Below are 23,192 nucleotides of genomic sequence, written 5' to 3' on the forward strand. Positions count from 1 at the left end.
CATATCATACTAAATGGAATGTCTCGGATTTACGTACAGAATAATATGTAATGATCTGTGACCAGGTTGGAGAAGGATGCTATTAGGATGCTGCTTTCAGTGGCTGATAGGTAAAACGAGACAGATTGAGACATGAATGGTTTTGGGCTTCTCCAGAACCATCTCTCCCCTACCTTTCCTGACGTTGAATTTTAGGAGTCCTGAAATGTTCCACTTTTATTCTTAGCATTGTTCTTTTATTAACCATTGTTTTTCTGGAAATCTTTAGGGATCTGGTCATGTAATTCCGACTGTGGTAATAGGCCAATTCTGCAATAAATACATGTTCCTAAGAATCCCACGTACTGTCAGTTTTTGTATTTATTTTGTGTTTTTCAGTTTGTAATTATGTAATCTCTTGTGGGAAGATCTATGTTAACACAACTGGTACCATATCTGTCTGGAAAGAATTCGGGATGCGTGGGGTAATGAGCAGCAGTAGTTCCGAGGTTTGGGTTTGTCGTAACTGGTCATTTGGACAAATCACGTGTTAGCAGGTGTTAGCATCTTTCGAAGCGAGACGGTCGCATCTCTTAATCCCTTCTCTTAACAAGTAGGAACCCAGAACATAATCGAGCAGCTGACCAATTACGCAAGACTTTAGTTCTGGGTTTACCGATTCGTATGTATGTGCTCCCTATTGCTTCCTGCCAAATGAATAGCTTCTAGTACCTCAAAGGTTGATTGAAGTAGCAGTGTTTGAGAAACATTGAGAAACAGTTTCATAACACTCTGTTTGATTCAGTGTTGATGTACACCCACTTCTTCAGTGAGAAACAACATACAATCCTTCTTTCGTGTATCCATCCCTGTTTATAATTGAATGGGCGACCCCGAGCTAACATCAAACAGAGCAAAGGGAAATTCAATAAACAGTGCTGTGGTGAATGACGCAGTGGTGGGCTGAGTGGAGCGGCTATCTGGACAGCTCAGGCCTGGCTGGCACAAACAGGGAGTGTTTGATTGCCGTACTCTATTGATGGCTCTGTCCATCACTCTCCAGATGGACTCAGTCGTCTTGATAAATAGAGAAGCAGAGAGGCAGTCAGAGGAGAGGCTCTTCCATCACACAGGACTGGAGGTCTCTGGGGCCGAGGAGATGTGTGATTGCTCAGAGGGGGGTGGGACTTGGTAATGGACATCGTGTCTCGTTGTGGCTTGTACGGGTGCTGAAACACACCAGGCACCCAGGATTTACATTCAGTGTTTGATGTTTTTCCTCATACTAAGAGATTCTAGTCACCGCGTTCATATTTAATCAAGTGAGGAATGGCACCAAGTGGATGCCTGCCGTTTATGGGCTCTTAACCAACCGTTGCTATTTTGTTAGTTTTTTCGCATTGTGTATAACAGATTGTTGTACATAATGTTTCTGGCTAGTACTCTTTATGACCGAAAATAGCTTCTGGACATCAGAACAGTGATTACAACTTGAAATCTTGACAAATATTATTTTCTTAATGAGTAGGCGACGAGGGGATTTACTCCAGACACCCGACGAGGCCATCATCCCTGCCATTCGCAGAATAAAAGAAGGAGATATTGAGAAAGGAGATGAGTGGCTAATCTGTCTTTGCCATCAGTGCTATGGCCAACGTACTATCTCTGGCTAATAAAGTGGACGAACTACAAGCACGTATATCTCTACCAACGGAGACATTCAAAACGTCTAATATCTTGTGTTTCACTGAGTCGTGGGCTGAATGACGACATGAAATAACTATACACTACCATCAAAAGGTCTGGGGTCACTTAGAAATGTCCTTGTTTTAAAGGAAAACACATTTTTGTCCATTAAATAACTCATCAAATTGATCTAAAATACAGTGTAGACATTTTAATTTTAAATGAGACTATTGTAGCTGGAAGAGCAGCATATTTTGAATGGAATATCTACATAGGCGTAACAGGCAGTGCCATATGTATCAGCAAGCACGATTCTGGCACAACTCAATGTCCAAGTTATTCATCATTTAAAAGGCTAATTGATCATTTGAAAAAAAATGAAGGTTATTCCAATGCGAGAATTGCCAAAACTGAAGATCTTGTAACAACGCTGTGTAGACTCTTCTTCACAGAAAACTGCCTCTAACCAGAATAGAAAAGGATGAATGACCCCGGTGCAGAACTGAGCAAGAGACAAGTGCATTAGAGTGTCTAGTTTGAGAAACAGACGCCTCACCATAGTCCCAACTGCAGCTTCATTAAATAGTACCCGCAAAAACACCAGTCTTAATGTCAACAAGTGAAGAGGCGGGCTCTCGGATCTGCCTTCTAGGGCCAGATTAGCAAGCAGAAAGCAATGGACCACCAGATGACCTGTCAGCAATAAAGTCATTAAAGAAATCGATTAAAATCGCAAAAGTAACACAAACCTGGGCAGGAACTGCTGACAAGAAGGCCAGCATCCGGAGTCGCCTCTTCACTGTCGAGCGTTTGAGACTGGTGTTCTGCTAATACAAGTCACTTACCACCAAGGAGTAGCGCGTCACATTTTACATTACATTTAAGTCATTTAGCAGACGCTCTTATCCAGAGAGCGATCTTACAACTGAACTTCATATATCTTATTTACCTAGTCCCCCGTCTGGGAATAACCCACAACCCCTGCGTGTGGCAATGCGCCATGTCTCTATTCCAAACTGAGCCACAGGGACCGTGGCACCATAATCTCAGGGAGCTCTCCAAATCAGGTCAGGGACAAAGTTGTGGAGAAGTACAGATCACGGTTTCATCTCCACGGAAACACCATTAAATCCGTTATTAAAAATGGAAAGAGTTATGGCACCCACAACAAACCTGCCAAGAGGAGGCCGCCACCAAACTCACGCGCCAGGCAAAAAGGGCATTAATCCAGAGAGCAACAAAGAGACCAAAGATAACCCTGAAGAAAGCTGGCAACCACGGTGTTCCCACACGTGAGCATTGTCTAGCATCCTGTTCCAAAGGAGCCACTTTACTATGCTTTTAACATCTCCTACAGAGCTGGGCTTTTATGGTTTTTTAACCCTATGCTTCTAGTGGCACAGATAATACAACATGCCTCTATTGCTTACAAGATATAATATATAATGAACACAATTTGTTTATTTGTTTTCGTCTTCACATACACAGACCCATTTTGACGTACTTCTCAAACATATGGTTAAAAGTAATGTTATCTTCTTGTCCACGTTCATGATGACTAACAAATGTCAGCTTTTGGCCTATCAACGGATAACAATGCTCATGTCTGAAGCGCCAAAATAGAGCCCAACCAAGCGGCCCTTCTCATGCACCCCGAGAACTTTTCTCTTTTTTTGAGGTGCAAGTATCAGTGCTGTTCTGTCGTATCAATCTCTGGCAGGACTGCTGCCGTGCGGAAACTGGTCAGAATTGAAGGAATGATGGATGGCGCTAAATACAGGGAAATTCTTGAAGGAAACCAGTTTCAGACTTACAGAGATTTGAGACTGAGGTTCACCCTCCAGCAGGACAATGACCTTAAGCATACTGTAAAAGCAACACTCGAGTGGTTTAAGGGGAACATTTAAATGTCTTGGAATGGCCTAGTCAAAGCCCAGACCTTAATCCAATTGAGAATCTGTGGTATGACTTAAATATTGCTATAGACCAGCGGAACCCTTCCAACTTGAAGGAGCTGGAGCAGTTTTGCTGCAGTTTTGCTGCAAAAATCCCAGTGGCTAGATGTGCCAAGCTTATAGAGACATACCCCAAGAGACTTGCAGCTGTAATTGCTGCAATAGGTGGCTCTACAAAGTATTGACTTTGGGGGGGGTGAATAGTTATGCATGCTCAGGTTTTCTGTTTTTTTTGTTTAATTTCTTGTTTGTTTCACAAGAAAAAATATTTTTCATCTTCATATTGGTAGGCATGTTGTGTAAATCAAATGATACAAACCCCCCAAAAATCCGTTTTAATTCCAGGTTGTAAGGCAACAAAATAGAGAAAATGCCAAGGGTGGTGAGTACTTTCAAGCCACTGTAACACTGAAACATGCATGAGAGCATCAGCTGTTCCGGACAACTGTGTGATCATGCTCTCCATAGCCGATGTGATTAAGACCTTTAAACAGGTAAATATTCACAAGGCAGCAGGGCCAGACAGATTACCAGGATGTGTACTCCGAGCATGCAATGACCAACTGGCAAGTGTCTTCACTGACATTTTCAACCTCTCCCTGTCTGAGTCTGTAATACCAACATGTTTCAAGCAGACCACCATAGTCCCTGTGCCCAAGAACACTAAGGTAACCTGCCTAAATGACTACCAACCCGTAGCACTCACGTCTGTAGCCATGAAGTGCTTTGAAAGGCTGGTCATGGCTCACATCAACACCATTATCCCAGAAACCCTAGACCCACTCCAATTTGCATACCGCCCCAACAGATCCACAGATTATGCAATCTCTATTGCACTCCACACTGCCCTTTCCCACCTGGACCAAAGGAACATCAATGTGAGAATGATATTCATTGACTTCAGCTCAACACCATAGTGCCGTCAAAGCACATCACTAAGCTAAAGACCCTGGGACTAAACACCTCCCTCTGCAACTGGATCCTGGACTTCCTAACGGGCCGCCCCCAGGTGGTAAGAGTAGGTAACAACACATCCGCCATGCCGATCCTCAACACGGGGGCCCCTCAGGGGTGCGTGCTCAGTCCCCTCCTGTACTCCCTGTTCACTCATGACTGCATGGCCAGGCACGACTCCAACACCATCATTAAGTTTGCCAACAGTGGTAGGCCTGATCACCGACAACGACGAGACAGCCTATAGGGAAGGGTCAGAGATCTGGCCGTGGTGTGCCAGGACTACAACATCTCCCTTAACGGGATCAAGACAAAGGAGTGATGTGGACTGCAGGAAAAGGAGGACCGAGCACACCCCCATTCTCATCGATGGGGCTGTAGTGGAGCAGGTTGAGAGTTTCAAGTTCCTTGGTGTCCACATCACCAACAAACTAACATGGTCCAAGCACACCAAGACAGTCGTGAAGAGGGCATGACAAAACCTATTACCCCTCATGAGACTGAAAAGATTTGGCATGGTCCTCAGATCCTCAAAAGGTTCTACAGCTGCACCATCGAGAGCATCCTGACTGGTTGCATCATTGCCTGGTATGGCAAACTTCCCGGCCTCAAACCCAAGGCACGACAAAGGTAGTCGTACGGCCCAGTACATCACTGGGGCCAAGCTTCCTGCCATCCAGGACCTCTTTACCAGGCGGTATCAGAAGAAGGCCCGGAAAATTGTCAAGACTCCAGCCACCCTTGTCATAGACTGTTCTCTCTGCTACCGCAAGGCAAGCAGTACCGGAGCGCCAAGTCTAGGTCCAAGAGGCTTCTAAACAGCTTCTACCCCCAAGCCTAAGACTCCTGAACATCTAATCATATGGCTACCCAGACTATTTGACTTGCCCCCCCCCCCCCCCCTATTTTACGGTGTGCTACTCTCTGTTTATTATCTATGCATAGTCTTTAATAACTCTACCTACAGTACATGTATAATTTACCCCAATTACCCTCGACTACTGGTGCCCCCGCACATTGACTCTGTCCGGTACCCCCTGTATATAGCCTCGCTATTGTTATTTTACTGCTGCTCTTTAATTATTTTTTACTTTTATTTCTTACTTTTTAGGTGTTTTCTTAAAACTGAATTGTTGCTTAAGGGCTTGTAAGTAAGCATTTCACTGTTGTATTCGGTGCATATGACATAACATTTGCTTTGATTTGATTTGATAATTTAGTCTGAGGAAAGAGTCAGATGTGGGAGGGTTTCTAATGCAACAGACTCTTTAAGTATCAGTAGTCATCAGGCTGAGTGCTGAAAATGTTGAACGATGCAGAATCATTTGAGCACTATGTGCTAATCTTACCTCCTGTCATACAGTCAGCCCCTATAAAAGGCAAGTTAATGGACTTCGTAATTGTTTCTATCTTGACTCTCTGACACCGCAGCACTTACTTCTCACACTTAAAATATATCAATGTTCTCCACACATGTGCAGAGACAAGACAGATGGTCCCAGTCAAAAGTGTATGTTTTTTCCTGCTCCTTTTAAAATGCGTAGTGTAGCTCCTAGAGTCTAGAACTAGCTATAATGAAACATAGTTTTCTTTCTTTACTGATATACTGAACAAAAATATTAACCAACATGTAAAGTGTTGGTCCAATGTTTCATGAGTTGAAATCAGAGATCCCAGAAATGTTCCATACTCACAAAAAGCTTATTCTCTCCAAATGTTGTGCACAAATTTGTTTACATTCCTGTTAGTGAGCATTTCTCCTTTGCCAAGATAATCCATCCACCTGACAGGTGTGGCATATTAAAAAGCTGATTAAACAGCATGATTATTACACAGGTACACCTTGTGCTGGGGACAATAAAAGCCACTCTAAAATGTTTTAAGGGAGCGGGCAATTGGCATGCTGACTACAGGAATGTCCACCAGAGCTGTTGCCAGATAATTGAATGTTAATTTCTCTACCATAAGCCGCCTCCAACTTCATTTTAGAGAATTTTGCAACTGGCCTCACAACTGCAGACCACCACATCTGGCTTCTTAACCCGCGGAATTGTCTGAGACCAGCCACCCGGACAGGTGAAGAAACTGTGGGTTTGCACAACCAAAGAATTTCTGTACAGCCTGTCAGAAGCTCATTGTCCTCACTAGGGTCTTGACCTGACTGCAGAGTGGCGTCGTAACTGACTTCAGTGGGAAAATTCTCACCTTTGATGGCAACTGGCACACTGGAGAAGTGTGCTCTTCACGGATGAATCCCGGTTTCAACTGTACCGGGCAGCGGTTTGCTGATGTCAATGTTGTGAAGAGAGTGCCCCATGCAGGCATAAGCTACGGACAACGAACACAATTTAATTTTACCGATGGCAATTTGAATGCACAGAGATATCTTGACGAGATCCCGAGGGCCATTGTCATGTCATTCATCCGCCGCCATAACCTCATGTTTCAGTAAAATCTTTGAAATTGTTGCATGTTTTTATATTTTTGTTCAGTGTACTTAAGCTCTCAAGGAGAGTGACATAGGGTTTAGGAGAAACACTTTTAAAAGTGACACCATCTCTACCATGCTGAATAGGTGGATAGAACCATATAATTAGAATGAATAGAACTTAGAAGTGAATCAGACAGGGGATATGGAACTCCCAAGCCTGATAATGAGATGCATAGAGTGAGAGAGAAATTCAATTTCTCTTCTCTTTCAGGAAATGAGGTAAGGCTATATCTGATAACATTTCATTCAACATGAAATGAAATGATCCCCTCCGACTTCATATGAACTTTTGTGATTTGGTTCTGGGGGGTTCGGTTTTATGCTCGCATAGAAATGAATATGAATCAACATTGTAATAGGACTTTGTATCAATCCTCATGTGTACTGCTTTCTGCTTAGAATTGTTTTAAATTTTGATGACATTGTCTCACATTTAATTCAGATAATGATATGTAAATTGTGCCGGGCGGATAGGATAGTGCTGTTCCACAGGAGTTCCACTGGAGTTCGGAATCCTTTTCCATCACAGAACTCATGAGTCTCAGCTTTTATCTCCTATTCAACCATTAAATTAAAATGTAATTAAATCAAATCTCCATTGATTACAAAATACGCATATGAGATCTCAGTTAGTTTGCAGCCCACTGGGAACATTATTTTTCAGACCATTTTTGTTCTACTAATTCATTTCTGCTAATAACTTTTATATTTTTCAGAGTAGCATCTGTGTACCAGTCACTGATTCATGCTGCTACCCACAAGGGTGTTCGTGGCTTAATACTTGGCAAGAAGATCGGGCAAGGCAAGAGGGCTAGTTTCCCACACCACCACCCCCATGTTCTGTAGTTGTGATGATGCCAAAGTCACTGCTTACTTTCTCCCCTTTTTTGATGTATATAAAAAATATTAGTATCCCCATGGTGACAGTTAGTCTTACTGTGGCCCGACACATGATGAAAAAGACATTAAAGACAAAATGTACATACTTTTAAAACATTAGCATGTGGTGTGTGTGTGTGTGCATCTATCAATTACACATACATGTCAGTACATACACACAACAAGTAGGTCACATGGGAGAGAGGCATTGTACCGTGAGGTATTGGTTTAGTCAAACCGTAAAAGTCTCATGTCACGCCCTGACCGTAGAGTTCTTTTTATTCTCTATGTTTGGTTGGTCAGGGTGTGACTCGGATGGGAAACTCTATGTTCTTTGTTTCTATGTTTTGGCCGGGTATGGTTCTCAATCAGGGACAGCTGTCTATCGTTGTCTCTGATTGGGAATCATACTTAGGCAGCCTTTTTTCGTTTTGGATTTGTGGGTAGGTGTCTTTGTTAGTGGCATTATAGCCAAAGTAAGCTTCACGGTCGTTTCTTTGTTTTGTTGGCGACATTTATCGATAAAAGAAATGTACGCTCACCATGCGGCACCTTGGTCCGGTCATTTCCACGACGACAGCGATCGTGACATCTCAACTCAGTAAGTGATTTGAGAGGTCCAAAATCATAAAAAGCTTATAGATTTGCTAATACTGTATACAATTATATCATCCATAATTTTGTGACCATTTCAAATTAGGCTAGTAACTGATATCACTGAACTTCTCCACATGGCCAAAAGTTATTTATCACCAACATGTGTTCATCAAATCAAGGAATGATCACGGAATCAAACAAAACTCAAGTTCTTCAGCTGGAAAGCTGTGATGAGGTGTCGGGAAGTCACAGCTGGCAGGTTGAAAACATATTTTCAAATGCCTTTCATGAAGAATAGGCACTAAATTCACTCCATTTCAATTCACCTCGGAAATAAAATCACAGCAGGTCTTTAGAAAAGGACGCCATCTGGCATTTTAAGACTTCATTGAGAGGGAGCTATAGTCTTTTGAGAAAGCTATTGTGTCAAAACTGTGCATCAAAAATGTTCAAAGTCTTTATGGAGAAAATTACAGCAATGCAAAAAATGACTTCTCTCTTTGAATTTAGAGTGTCTCAGAACAAATTGTAAAATAACAGCTTTGGTTTCCCTTTGACGACATGTTCCTTTTCAACTCCTCCTGTCTCAATCTCACACCCTTAGCCCCTCCAGCTATCATTTCTGACAGTCTCAGTACCTCATCACTCTATCATTCCTCCAACCCCTTTACTTTTTGGAGAGTTCTGTTTCATCCTCCCTTTCCGCCCACCCAAGTCTGGATGGGGGGCAAGAACAAGAACATGCAGTAATGCACAGCAGGTCATTTCATCACTCTATTTCAACCCATAGTTCCCTAGGAGCCCAGCAACAATTGAATTCCTCACCAAGTGCTCTTCGTCCTTTGGCCTCATCAATCATCATTCATATCGAGCAGGTCCTCTTCCTCACCTATTCAGAACAAGGCTTATGGGCCCTGGTCAAAAGTAGTGCACTAAAAAGGTATATGGTGCCATTTGGGATGCACACCATGTCAACAACATGGGGTTAATCTTCGACTGAGGACATGGACAGGTACGTGAGGATAACAGGCCTGCTCTTGACTGGTAAACCCATTCATGATTGGCTACAGGTCCTTGTATGAAATGCCATGGTCATTCATTCATTGTTTGTAAGATTGGACCACTGACCCTTATCACCAACACTATCATTATAGGTAGTCATATTAAGGCTGGTGTATGAGAGGGTTGGCCAATGGCCATCAGTACGAAATAGAGTTATTTCTAATGGAAGGACTCCCTCTCCACATGGTGCCTCCACTCTCTTTCTCTCTGTCTCAGCCTATAGTGAAACGTACTCGTGCAGGTCTTTGTGTTTTTCATTTGTCATTTGTGTTGAATGTGAAGTGGGAAGGTGAGAGAGACTGTCAGTGTGCAAGCTCACACACACAGATCATCATTAATTTGGTGAGCAGCTGTTATAGAAAAACAGGGACTCTTGAGAAGCTGTCAAATGTTCGGTGAATTGTTTCAGCCATTACATTTTTCATCTAACATCAGGCTTGGCTTTCATTTCAAATATCCAGTGAAGTAGTAGTCTGTATTATTTGAACGGTCACCATATCTGTTTGTATCTGGTGGTGGTAGGTGCTGGTATGACACGGTTGTTAGCCCTGTAACACATCAAAACAGTCCCACATGCAGCGTACCTCATCTCTGGGTAAAGCTACATATCTCCATGAATTAATGTTTACTGCCACCTTGTGCGTCAAAGGTGCCCCTGCAGTATGTCTAACTAATAACACTATAATTTCTCTACGATTTTCAAAGTATTGGAACATACCAAATAAAGGTTTAGTAAATGTGTAATAAATAGCCACAGAAGAGGTAGTGGTGACGGATAATGGGACAAATTATCTTAAAAACACAGGATTATTATGGAAACAATTACCGGTATGTATTTCCGGTTTCCAAGACACAGATTAAGCCTAGTCCTGAACTAATAAGAATGTCCAATGGAGAATCTCTATTGAAAGTGTCAGGGTAATTGACCCTAAAGGTCTACAACATGAAAAAAGAGCCATTACACTGGAACCACTAACAGCAGAGATCCATATAGCACATTGGGGGCGATGAAACAACAGAAGCCCATTCATTTTAAATGAAGGAAGCCAAGTGGGTGGGGGGACCGTTGGGCCATGCGAGCATGGGCGAGGGACTAAAGTTGGAGAAAGTTTAACTTTATTCAAATATTCTGCAACATCTAGTATGGTTGACCAATCGAAGGTCACTATAGCTTCCAGCCCCTACTGGGTTGGCTGTTTCCACTGGGCACAGACGTCAGTTCTATCATTCAGCCTACAGTAGCAGCCAATGTGTGGTGTTCAATGTAGGCCTACATTCCATGAGACTGTAAAAAAAAACATGCAGGGCTTGAAATGAACCTGTTTATCCACTTGTTCTTCAGACAAGGTGACTGAAAATGTTGCTGTGTTTGATGCAAGAAACCACTTTACAAAATAAAATTCATTATTATTACCATACCATTATTACAGAGAATCCGACAAGTTATGTTACCCTCTGCCTATTGGCTACTTAGCTTATTCAAGCCTGTCTCAAAATACAACAGTGCCCCTTTAGACAAAAAAAACTCTACCCAACTCGCTTTTCAAAGATGTCTAGAAATGTACACATTTTGTGCTCTTGTAGGAAGCAATCACTCCCCTATTGCTGACTACAAATGATCTATAACTGGGCTAATAACTCACTAACTAGCGAAGGATATGAACAAATATGCACAGGCGCATCTACTCATGACCGCTCATTCTGTAAACAGTCCAGTTCAAAGTGAATGGCACAGATCCATATATGGCAATGGTCTACTTGCATATAGGTCTACTGCAGGTCTGATTGGTTATGCCGCACCGGTCTGTGTATGTGTGTCAATGCAATAGAATTCTACTTCGATGTGTTCTGCCAACAACAAAATATCTTGCATAGTTATTCGTTTTGCAAACTAATTCTTGCATAATTCATTTTGTTTTTGGTATGTTCATTGAAAGTGGCTAATACTGCGTTGATTCAATCATAATTCCCACCTTAAAGGGAAACGTTCATAGTGTTAACTAAGGCGGAAAACTCTAGCATAGCTTAGAGAGAATATTGGTCCCAAATGGGCCCTGGTCAAATGTAGTGTGCTACATAGGGAATAGAGTGCCATTTGGGACGCATCCACACTGCTACTTATTTACTGATAGAAAAAAACTTTTGTGTTACCCTACTCATCAGCACATACTGTACCAGCATACTGTAGCCAACTCTCCTGTTATGATATCACCTCAAGCCCAAGACAAACTATTACTGGTAGTTCTGGTCCATGTACATTATATGCCTCTGTCAGCAGACATAAGAGAAAATGTGTTTGTGAGCAATAATTGTAGCAATACAGCAGTATGCAAGGAGTATGATTATAGCCTCCACCGTTTGTGGTGATGAGTCTGCAGACTTTGTCATTTTTACAGACGTGGCACAGAGTATCTGGTATTTAAACATAAATATTTATTGGGAGTTGTACATTTAAAAAAAGTGACTCCCTGTACAGCAGTGGTATTCAAACTTTTTCAGTGGGGACCACATTTTTTCCACCAGAATATATATTTTTACATCAATAAATAACCTTCAATTCATCAAATGTTAATCTCTTATCAAAATTAAATAAAACCATAAAACGATGTTACTCAATAACCCCACTGCAGTTCCTCTAGGGGGTTACGACCCCGACTTTCAAATACCACTGCTGTATTTAAGAAATGAAGCAATAAGGCCTGAGGGGGTGTGGTATATGAACAATATACCACCGCTAAGGGCTGTTCTTATGCACGACGCAACGCGAAGTTGTTAAATGCGGAAGACACATTTCAGTTGAATACATTCAGTTGGACCATATACCACAAACCCCCAAAGCGCCTTATTGCTATTATAAACTGGTTACCAACATGAGAACAGTAAAGAAATATGTTTTGTAATACACGTGGTATTTGGTCTGATATACCACGTCTTTCAGCCAATCAACATTCAGAGCTCGACCGCCCAGTATATAATGTTTAATCTATTATTCTACATGAGTATACCAGTAGCAGCCCACACATACAGTTGAAGTCGAAAGTTTACATACACCTTAGCCAAATACCTTTAAACTCAGTTTTCACAATTCCTGACATTTAATCCTGGTAAAAATTCCCTGTCTTAGGTCAGTTAGGATCACCACTTTATTTTAAGAATGTGAAATGTCAGAATAATAGTAGAGATTGCTTTTATTTCTTTAATCACATTCTCAGTGGGTCAGAAGTTTACATGCACTCAATTAGTATTTGGTAGCATTGCCTTTAAATTGTTTAACTTGGGTCAAATGTTTCGGGTAGACTTCCACAAGCTTCCCACATAAGTTGGGTGAATTTTGTCCCATTCCTCCTGACAGAGCTGGTGTAACTGAATCAGGTTTGTAGGCCTCCTTGCTCGCACACGCTTTTTCAGTTCTACCCACATATTTTCTATAGGATTGAGGTTAGGGCTTTGTGATGGCCACTCCGAAACCTTGACTTTGTTGTCCTTAAGCCATTTTGCCACAACTTTGGAAGTATGCTTGGGGTCATTGTCTATTTGGAAGACCCATTTGCGACCAAGCTTTAACTTCCTGACTGATGTCTTGAGATGTTGTATCAATATATCCACATAATTTTCCTCCCTCATGATGCCATCTATTTTGTGAAGTGCACCAGTCCCTCCTGTAGTAAAGCACCGGCACAACATGATGCTGCCACCCCCGTGCTTCACGGTTGGGATGGTGTTCTTCGGCTTGCAAGCCCCCCCCCTTTTTCCTCCAAACATATCGATGGTCATTATGGCCAAACAGTTATATTTTTGTTTCATCAGACCAGAGGACATTTCTCCAAAAGGTACGATCTTTGTCCCCATGTGCAGTTGCAAACCGTAGTCTGGCTTTTTTATGGCGGTTTTGAAGCAGTGGCTTCTTCCTTGCTGAGCGGCCTTTCAGGTTATGTCGATATAGGACTCTTTTTACTGTGGATATAGATACTTTTGTACTTGTTTCCTCCAGCATCTTCACATCGTCCTTTGCTGTTGTTCTGGGATTGATTTGCACTTTTCGCACCAAAGTATGTTCATCTCTAGGAGACAGAACACATCTCCTTCCTGAGCGGTATGACGGCTGCGTGGTCCCATGGTGTTTATACTTGCATACTATTGTTTGTACAGATGAACGTGGAACCTTCAGGCGTTTGGAAATTGCTCCCAAGGATGAATCAGACTTGTGGAGGTCTACAATTATTTTTACTGAGGTTTTGGCTGATTTCTTTTGATTTTCCCATGATGTCAAGCAAAGAGGCACTGAGTTTCAAGGTAAGCCTTGAAATACACCCACAGGTACACCTCCAATTGACTCAAATTATGTCAATTAGCCTATCAGAAGCTTCTAAAGCCATGATATCATTCTGGAATTTTCCAAGCTGTTTAAAGGCACAGTCAACTTAGTGTATGTAAACTTCTGACCCACAGTGAATACAGTGAATCATAAGTGAAATAATCTGTCTGTAAACAATTGTTGGAAAAATGACTTGTGTCATGCACAAAGTAGATGTGCTAACCGACTTGCCAAAACTATAGTTTGTTAACAAGAAATTTGCGGAGTGGTTGAAAAACGAGCTTTAATGACTCCAACCTAAGTGTATGTAAACTTCTGACTTCAACTGTAAACAGATACTGGTTAGGGGAGGGAGAGAGTGGAGTGACTGCAAAGAGGAGTGGTGCATGTCTAAATGTCTGCTTAGTGTGCTTAATCTTTATGCTGTAATGCATGGCAGCGGGAAGATGCTTTGGGGTGGGGGTGCTGTCCATTGGTTGGGGTGGGGGGAATTTTTGTCAATTAGTATTTTTCTCTGCTCATACAGGCGTAATAAAGGCCGAGTGCAGTAATTTCGTGAGAACATTTATTTTATTTTAAATTGTGATTAATCAGGGGGTGCTTCAGCACCCCTACATCCTGTGGCTGCCATAATTCAGTGTGTGGGTGGTGATTGAATTGAACAATTCAGATAGCAGGAAATGTTCTTCATATGCTGTATACACCTCTGTGGTAAAAGCTAAGAAGACACTACAATATTATAACTATAGAATGTGTACATGGGAAGGCACAATCTTTTGCCCAGATTACTCTCTCTCTCTCTTAAATGCTACGATCGGAGAAGAACAGTGTCCACGCCTTCTGGTGTAGTCACTGAAAGTAGGGGGATAACTTCAGTGTCCTAATACACTGCGCTGGCAACGAGCAGATAAAATGGGAGTGCGTGAGCCGGTGAAGAACATTTTATTCTACCTTTGCATCTGTAGTCATGTTTGTACTGAAGAGTGGGAACTCACGCTGCTTCATACCAACGATGTCCACGCACGGGTTGAGGAGACAAGCAAGGACTCCGGCAAATGCACCAAGCCTCCGTGTTTTGCCGGGGTGGCACGGAGATTTACGAAAATAAAGGAGATCCGGAACCGAGAGAGAAATGTGATGCTGCTGGATGCAGGCGATCAATTTCAAGGAACCGTTTGGTTTAATGTCTATAAGGGAGCAGAGGCTGCACATTTTATGAACAAACTTGGCTACGATGCAATGGTAAGCCGTTTAGTCCTAGTTAGGTAAGAATTAATATTAATATGGGCTAGTGTTGGGGTACTCAACTACTATTTGAGAAGGTCCGGTCACACACATTTCCTAGGTGGCAAAGGTCCTGATAGATATTGTAATTTATCGGTGTAGTAACATATGATACCTGAGTGACAGAATCAATGGGGGCCCCCTGGCAGTCGAGGCCACTGGGCACATAATCTGGCAATGATAACTACAAGATTTAGATAGCTGGTTAGCCTAACTAGCTAACATGGGCTGGTAGTTGATCCACTGAACATTTCTGACAGTTTATGAAAAGCTCTCTAAGGTCTGTCAGTGAATGAGATAGCAAAATATTTTGTCATTTTACCTTTTGCATTCTACGATACAACTCTCAACAGCAGTAGCCTAAATTGAAAGCCCCCCCAACAAAAAGATACAGGTACAATGGGGACATCTGTGATGTACAAGGGACAGGTAACCTGGAGTAAGGTGTCAATGAGGTAGTGGGTAAAACTAGTCCTGACAAAGGACTACAATTCCCAGTGTGACACTGGCCCGGGAATAATTCCAGGCATCTTCATATTATGTTTAGGAAGCCAACCCCAGGATATGTCCAATCACAAATGTTTTTAATTCCATCAGTTGTTAGTAGACATGTAGCCTCTACTCCTATGCTCCGCTAACCAGGGGAGGTGGAAGCCTGTGACAGAGGCTAGTAGACATTAGATGAGGACAAATATTACTTTTGATTCGATTAGATTGAAAACAAACAAACATATTTTTAGATTATAAGATGAACTTGGCAGCACAATAACTACTGAACATTATGGCTGATTTGTTGCACACTTTGTTAACAGGTGAAATATTGGGGATGACTTTTACCTTTGTTTTGATTACACAGGAGGTTGGTGGCACCTTAATTGGGGTGGATGAGCTTGTGGTAATGGCTGGAGCGGAATAGATGGAATGGTATCAAACACATGGTCTTCATGTCTTTGATGCCATTCCATTTACTCCGTTTCAGACAATATTATGAGCCTTCCTCCCCTAAGCAGCCTCCTGTGGTTTTGAACTGTCTTTATAGGCTCTGGGGAATCATGAGTTTGACAATAAAGTGGAGGGACTTATCAAGCCGTTTCTCCAGGAAGTGAAGTGCACAGTCCTCAGTGCTAACATCAAAGCAGACGACACACTAGCACCACGCATCAGTGGCCTTTATTTCCCTTATAAGGTATTTGATGTGGACTCTAAGAAAGTGGGCGTGGTGGGATACACATCAAAGGAGACGCCTGCTCTGTCACAAACAGGTAGAATTGATTGAAGTTCTAGCTCCTCTTCATCCATCTTCCTCTCTTAAAATCTCTTTCTCTTTTCCTCAATCCCTCTGTCCTCTATTGAGATTCACTTAATACATTGTTATTCATATTCAGGCATTCTCTCCTCACAATAATCCATAATAATCCATATTGATCACTTTGTCCTATTTTTGTTTGCTTCAAAACAAAAATAGGAAGCAAATATGATTTTGAGATGCCTTTCCATACGTAGTTACATTTGAGGATGACCCTGGTGTAAAACCATTTTTTGTTCCCCATTCTGTTGCAGGACCTAATTTAGTGTTTGAGGATGAGATTGATGCCCTCCAGCTCCAGGTTGACAAACTAATCACTTTGGGGGTAAACATGATTATCGCCCTTGGTCACTCTGGCTTCGTTACAGACAAAGAAATAGCCAGAAGGGTAAAGGGTGTGGATGTGGTCATCGGAGGACATAGTAACACCTTTCTGTACACAGGTATGCATAATGTTTGCTATAGGCTACTTTCCTTATTTACAATCATAGTAGCCGCTGTAATTCTTCAGAACACCATCTGGTAAACTGTCATCGTTTTTGTAAGGAGCCTACAGTTGATTTATTCCAGAACTGAACATGTGTCCCTGGCTGTCTTCAGTTTTCAAATCAAATCCAACTTTACTTGTCACATGCGCCGAATACAACAAGTGTAGACTTTAACATGAAATGCTTACTTACAAGCCCTTAACCAACAGTGCAGTTCAAGAAGAGAAGTGATCCAAGTGATCCAACAGTGAAATCAAGTAACAACAACAGATTGGAAATGTAAATGAACGCACCAGAGTTTCCCTTCTAACCTCAGCACCATAGAAAGTACAAAACAACGTAGCATGTTTTATGTCCAATCAAAAGGAAATAAATTCTGCTTCCAGTCCTGTCAAGGAAGTAGGTCTACTAATAGCTCAGCCAACACACTAACCATGCTGTTTCTGCTACACATGCAGTAGATGTATGTACAGTATGCCTCAGCAGCTCTTGGCCCATGACTGTGACCATCTCATCCTTAGTGCAATTTCAAAAAGCTGAAACGATGAGTATCTGCCACCAGCCTTACCTGCTCTCCAGTGATGCCAATCATAGCCTTACTCTTTGTTAACTTGAGCTGTGCTGCTAACCGCTTTTTCCACAGCAGCAGCCATAATTAATGTTAGAATGTTTTGTTAGGGCCATTAAACTGTCTGGTTCCCACACCTGCACATTCAATAAACTGTAGGGGAGAGTGGGTTAAGTTGAGCCAGAGAGGACTAAGGGAGGGACTAAGAGAGTGATTCAATGATTGCTATAAGGTTTCCCTTTGAACGGAGGCCTATACAGTTCACTTATGTGGTGGGAAAGCACAGAAATTAGCAATGCAAGAAGACTGCATTGAATCTTTATTCACCCCACAGTCATTTAGGCGTTGTATAAATTGCAACGCTGTTTTCTTACGCATGAGTACAATGCAACTGATGACTGATATTAACAATGTTAATCAATTCAATGGTTTACATTCACCGTTTCTAGGAAAACAGCCTTCCTCTGAGGTCCCGGCAGGTCCCTACCCGGTCATAGTAAGGTCAGAGGGTGGGCGTGACGTCCCTGTGGTGCAGGCCTTTGCCTTTGGGAAATATCTGGGTTACCTCAAGGTTACGTTTGACGAAGCTGGCAACGTGCTCCAGTCCACAGGCAACCCCATTCTTCTGGACAGCTCTGTACCAGAGGGTGAGTACAGTACTGCTGAGTAAAATGAGGGGAAGTTGACAGTAAGTGCATCCCAAATGGCACCATATTCCCTATATAGTGCACGACTTTTGACCAGGACCATAGGCACCCTTTCTTCAGAACACCTACATCTGGTAAAACTGTCTGTCAGAACTGAACATGAAAGCAACAACAACAGACTGGAAATGTAATTGAAAGCACCAGAGGTTTCCCTCTAACCTCAGCACCATAGAACAGCACCATAGAAACTCCATAACAACATAGCCTGTTTCATGTCCAATCAAAGCACATAAATTCTACCTCTACTCCTGTCAAGGAAGTAGTTCTGGTCAAAAGTAGTGCACTATATAGGGAATAGGATGCCATTTGGGACATACACAGTGAAATGGACTTCGATTGCATCAGCAGTGAGTGCATGGTGATATACAGTAGTTGTATACTTGTAGTGCATGGGGATATACAGTAGTTGTATACTTGTAGTGCATGGGGATATACAGTAGTTGTATACTTGTAGTGCATGGGGATATACCAGTTAGGTTATTGCATATACTTGATAGTGCATGTGATATTTATTATACTGTAGTATGTCTCTGTCCACTGTCACGTATTCTAATACAATGATAAGCAGAGTTCCACCATGAAAACGTCACACTGTTATTATCCACTATCAGGATCATATTATATGTACACACGCATTAGAATTCTATATTGTATGGAGTATATATAAGTGTATATGATTCCGTTTTGTCAGACCCCAGTATTCTGGCTGAAGTCAACGAGTGGAAAAAGGCCCTGGCAAATTACTCCTCCCAGTATTGGGGCAGACCTTGTGTATCTCAATGAACGTTTGAAGAGTGCAGGTTCCGAGAATGCAACCTGGGAAACCTAATCTGTGACGCTATGGTGAGTGAGTAGTATCCAGAAAAGCTAACCAAAGCAGGTACCTTTGGGCCAGTCTGAACCTACTGAAATCCTCTGTTTTTTCGCTGTAGGTACACCACAACATTAAATATGCAGATGAGCTTCAATGGAAACCATGTTAGCTCCTGCATCCTCCAAGGGGGATCGATACCGGTCATCCATAGATGAGCGGAGTCGAAACGGGTGTGTGTCCTTTATGGGTCCGGTCCTGGACACAGATTAAGCAATCTTGGCACAAAAAAAATATTTTCAATTTTTCCAGGACTAGTCTTAAGTGTCCAGGAACTGGCCCTGTGTGTTTAAGAGAGAATAAACTCCAGCAATGGCTGAGGAAACTGAGTGAAATGTCTTTTATTAGGTTCCATTACGATGGAGGACCTCATTGCTGTGTTGCCGTTTGGAGGCACCTATGATCTGGTTCAGCTGAAGGGATCTACTCTGAGGAAGGCTTTTGAGCACTCCGTCAGGAGATATGGAGGGAACACAGGGGAATTCCTTCAAGTACAGGTATCCGACACTGTTTTATTTTAATTGGTACGGAGGGTCACAATATGACATCATGCAGGGGCAGTTACGCTGAGTGTACAAAACATTAGAGGCATCTTCCTAATATTGAGTTGCACCCCCCTTTGCCCTCAGAACAGCCTCATTCGTCTGGGAATAGACTACAAAGGGTCGAAAGCATTCCACAGGGATGCTGGCCAATGTTGACTCAACAACTAATGCTACTGAGCCAGATGTCTGAAGCTCCAGGTGGTATCTGATTTTAAGTACCTTGGCATCATACTTGATTCCAACCTCTCTTTTATAAAGCAGGTGAAAAAGGTCATTCAAATAACCAAATTCAACCGAGCTAATTTATGATTTATACAAAATTTTACAGAGGTAGCAAAACTGTACTTCAAATCTATGATACTCCCCCACCTAACATACTGCTGACTAGTTGGGCCCAAGCTTGCTGTACAACATTAAAACCCATTCAGTCTGTCTACAAACAGGCTCTCAAAGTGCTTGATAGAAGCCCAATAGCCATCATCACTGTTACATCCTCAGAAAGCATGAGGTCCTGAGTTGGAAAAATCTTGTGCAATACACCGATGCATGTCTGTATTCAAGATCGGAAATGCACTTGACTCCCCCTCCACTCAGTACTTTTGTTAAACAGAAAACCCAAACATATGGCAGCAGATCCACAAGGTCTGCCATGAGAGGTGACTGTATAGTTCCCTTAAGGAAAAGTACCTTTAGTCAATCTGCTTTCTCTGTGAGAGCTTCCCATGTCTGGAATACACTGCCATCAGACACACATAACTGCTACCTATCACACTTTCACAAAAAACATGGCTAAAGGTCAATCAGATTTGTGAACATAATCCCTAGTTGTGTATTGCCGCTTTCCATGTTGTCTAGCTTATGAGGTGTGGAAACACTTTGTTGCTTTTATGGATTTTGTCTTGTTGCTTTTTGTGCTATTTTGCGCTGTCTACATCTTACTTGTTCTATGTGGCTCTGCGTGTGCTCACTGCTCAATGATTGTCTGTATTGTTATTGTAATTGTTTTTAATAACCTGCCCAGGGACTGTGGTTGAAAATTAGCCGGCTGGCTAAAACCGGCACTTTTACTGAAACTGTCCCTACTGTATACTGTCCCTGTAAAAATAAACTCAACTCAATGCTTCCCACAGTTGTGTCAAGCTGGCTGGATGTCCTTTGAGTGGTGGACCAATCTTTTTTAATTTTTTATCTTAATGATTTTTTTAAACATACAATCTACCCGCAGTGAAGCCGCTCAACATTTCAGTCATCTAGCAGATGCTCCAGAGCAATCCACAGGAGCAACCAGGGTCAAGTGCCCCGCTCAAAGGCAAATCGACAGATCCCCCACTTTGTCGAATCGGAGACCTCAACCATCCAAGACTCCCCCACAGATCATTCTTGATACACACAGGAAACTGTTGAGCATGAAAAACCCAGCAGTGTTGCAGTTCTTGACACAAACCGGTGCGCCTGGCACTTACTACCATACCCCATTCAAAGGCACTTAAGTCTGTCTTGATCATTCACCCTCTGAATGGCACATATACACAATCCATGTCTCAAGGCCTAAAAATCCTTCTTTAACTTGTCTCCTCCCCTTCATCTACACTGATTGAAGTGGAACACTGTGTGTCTCTAGTAGCTGTCTATCCCCAAGAGCCTGTGCACCTTTATTGAATTTAGTTTTTGTTACATAAGTTAGGTCCAGCAACAGATTGAGGAACCTACATGAAGGAGAGGAATGAGGACAGGTGTTTGGTCTCCCGCTGTGTTTTGGACTAATTTTATTTCCCTCTTGTACAATTTCAATAGGATTTCATGTAGAGTATGATATGTCGAGGCCCCCTGGGGAGCGCGCTAGGAGTATTAGTGTGCTCTGTACGGACTGCCGGGTGCCTGTCTATGAGCCTCTGGATGACAGAAGGCTATACAAGGTGGTCCTGCCCTCATACATGGTGGAAGGAGGAGACGGATTCTCCATGATTAAAGAGGAGAACCTGAAACATGACAGCGGTGAGCTCACAGAACTGAACAGATTAAAACACTATGGTTATGTCCTAAATGGTACCCTATTCCCTGTATAGTGCACTACTTTTGACCAGGGTCCCGGTCAAAGGTAGTGCACTACATAGGGCACAGGAAGGAAAGAGTGCCATTTGCGACGTAGACAATCTATCTCTATGGGTGAGCTCCTCTCTGCAGACTCAACTTCCTTATGAACAGGAACCCTTTGGTCATTTTCTGTTGTACAACCATTACAGACCAAGCAATGTTGGTGAACTGTTGCATGAGGGTTGAAAATTAAAATGTTCTTGACGTCACAAACTATCGGTGTCTGTTTCTCTTTCAGGTGACATGGACATATCGGTGGTGGCCAGCTACATTGCTGAGAGGAAGAAGGTGCATCCGGCTATAGAGGGACGTATCAAGATTTCCAACTCAGCTTCAGGAGGGCCTGGTCACATGGCTCTGTTAATCATGCTGGGGCTAGTGATGGCTCTGTTTGGGAGACTATGAGAGATCCCTGGCTGCAATCATGATGCAAAGCTCACCATTGGATATATTCCTCTCACCAACAGCATTCAAGGGAAGAGCTCAACTCTAGTTAGTCTATTGAGTACAAATTGGACAGGGATATGGTGAATGGATATTTCACCAATGCTCTCAGATATTTCTTTATTAATACTGCAGTTTGATATGAAATTCACTATTGAAACTTCAGGGAAAATACTGTAAATGTATTATCCTATGGCTAAAACTAGAAATGATGCACTGGTAAGTCTCGTGTACAGTAGCTGCTGTCAAGCTCTTGGTCTGCGATCCAGTTAGAGTACATAAGCAAATGTATTTTTATGCTCAAACAGATGACCGGTGCTTGTTTAAGTGTGTGCCCTTGGCAGAGCCTGCTTAACCAGCATTAGGACTGAAGCGTTACAGATTTTGGGATAGAAATGTAAAGGTAATTTCCGATTGAGCCGACATATGCAGTCTCCGCTAAAGGAGGACATTACCTTTAAATGTCAATCACGCTGTAACAACGAATGTCCATGATACGGATAGAATAGACTTTGTTTATGGGATAGGGTGTCCAAACACAGAGCTCCAGAATAGTTTTGTCAATATTTTGAAGCTCTTTTAGACATGAAATATAATCTCTCAAGGTGGGATAAACAAGTTGGCGATCAACCTTTTGTAAACATTTAGAGAAACTCTATTTACAGGACATACCCACTCAAAGTAATGAGGTAGCAGGAAACGGATACACTTGGTATTCTTAATTCACACAGGAAACTGCTGAGCGTGAAAAACTCAGCAGCGTTGCAGTTCTTGACACAAACCGGTGCGCCCAGCACCCTAATACCATACCCCGTTCAAAGGCACTGAAATATTTTGTCTTGATCATTCACTGATTCAAGTGGATTTAACAAGTGACATCAATAAGGGATCCTAGCTTTCACCTGGTCATGGAAAGAACAGGTGTTCTTAATGTTTTGTACATCAAAGAGGGAATGTTTTTTTGAGT

General features: G+C 42.3%; 1 pseudogene; it reads left to right on the plus strand.

Annotated features, from left to right (window-relative positions):
• The first annotated feature begins 14,746 nt into the window (after positions 1-14,746).
• Positions 14,747-22,282, plus strand: LOC111954015 (5'-nucleotidase-like; annotated as a pseudogene).
• The last annotated feature ends 910 nt before the right edge of the window (positions 22,283-23,192 follow it).

This window comes from Salvelinus sp. IW2-2015, linkage group LG28 (genome assembly GCF_002910315.2).
Source record: "Salvelinus sp. IW2-2015 linkage group LG28, ASM291031v2, whole genome shotgun sequence".
Lineage (NCBI taxonomy): Eukaryota > Metazoa > Chordata > Actinopteri > Salmoniformes > Salmonidae > Salvelinus > Salvelinus sp. IW2-2015.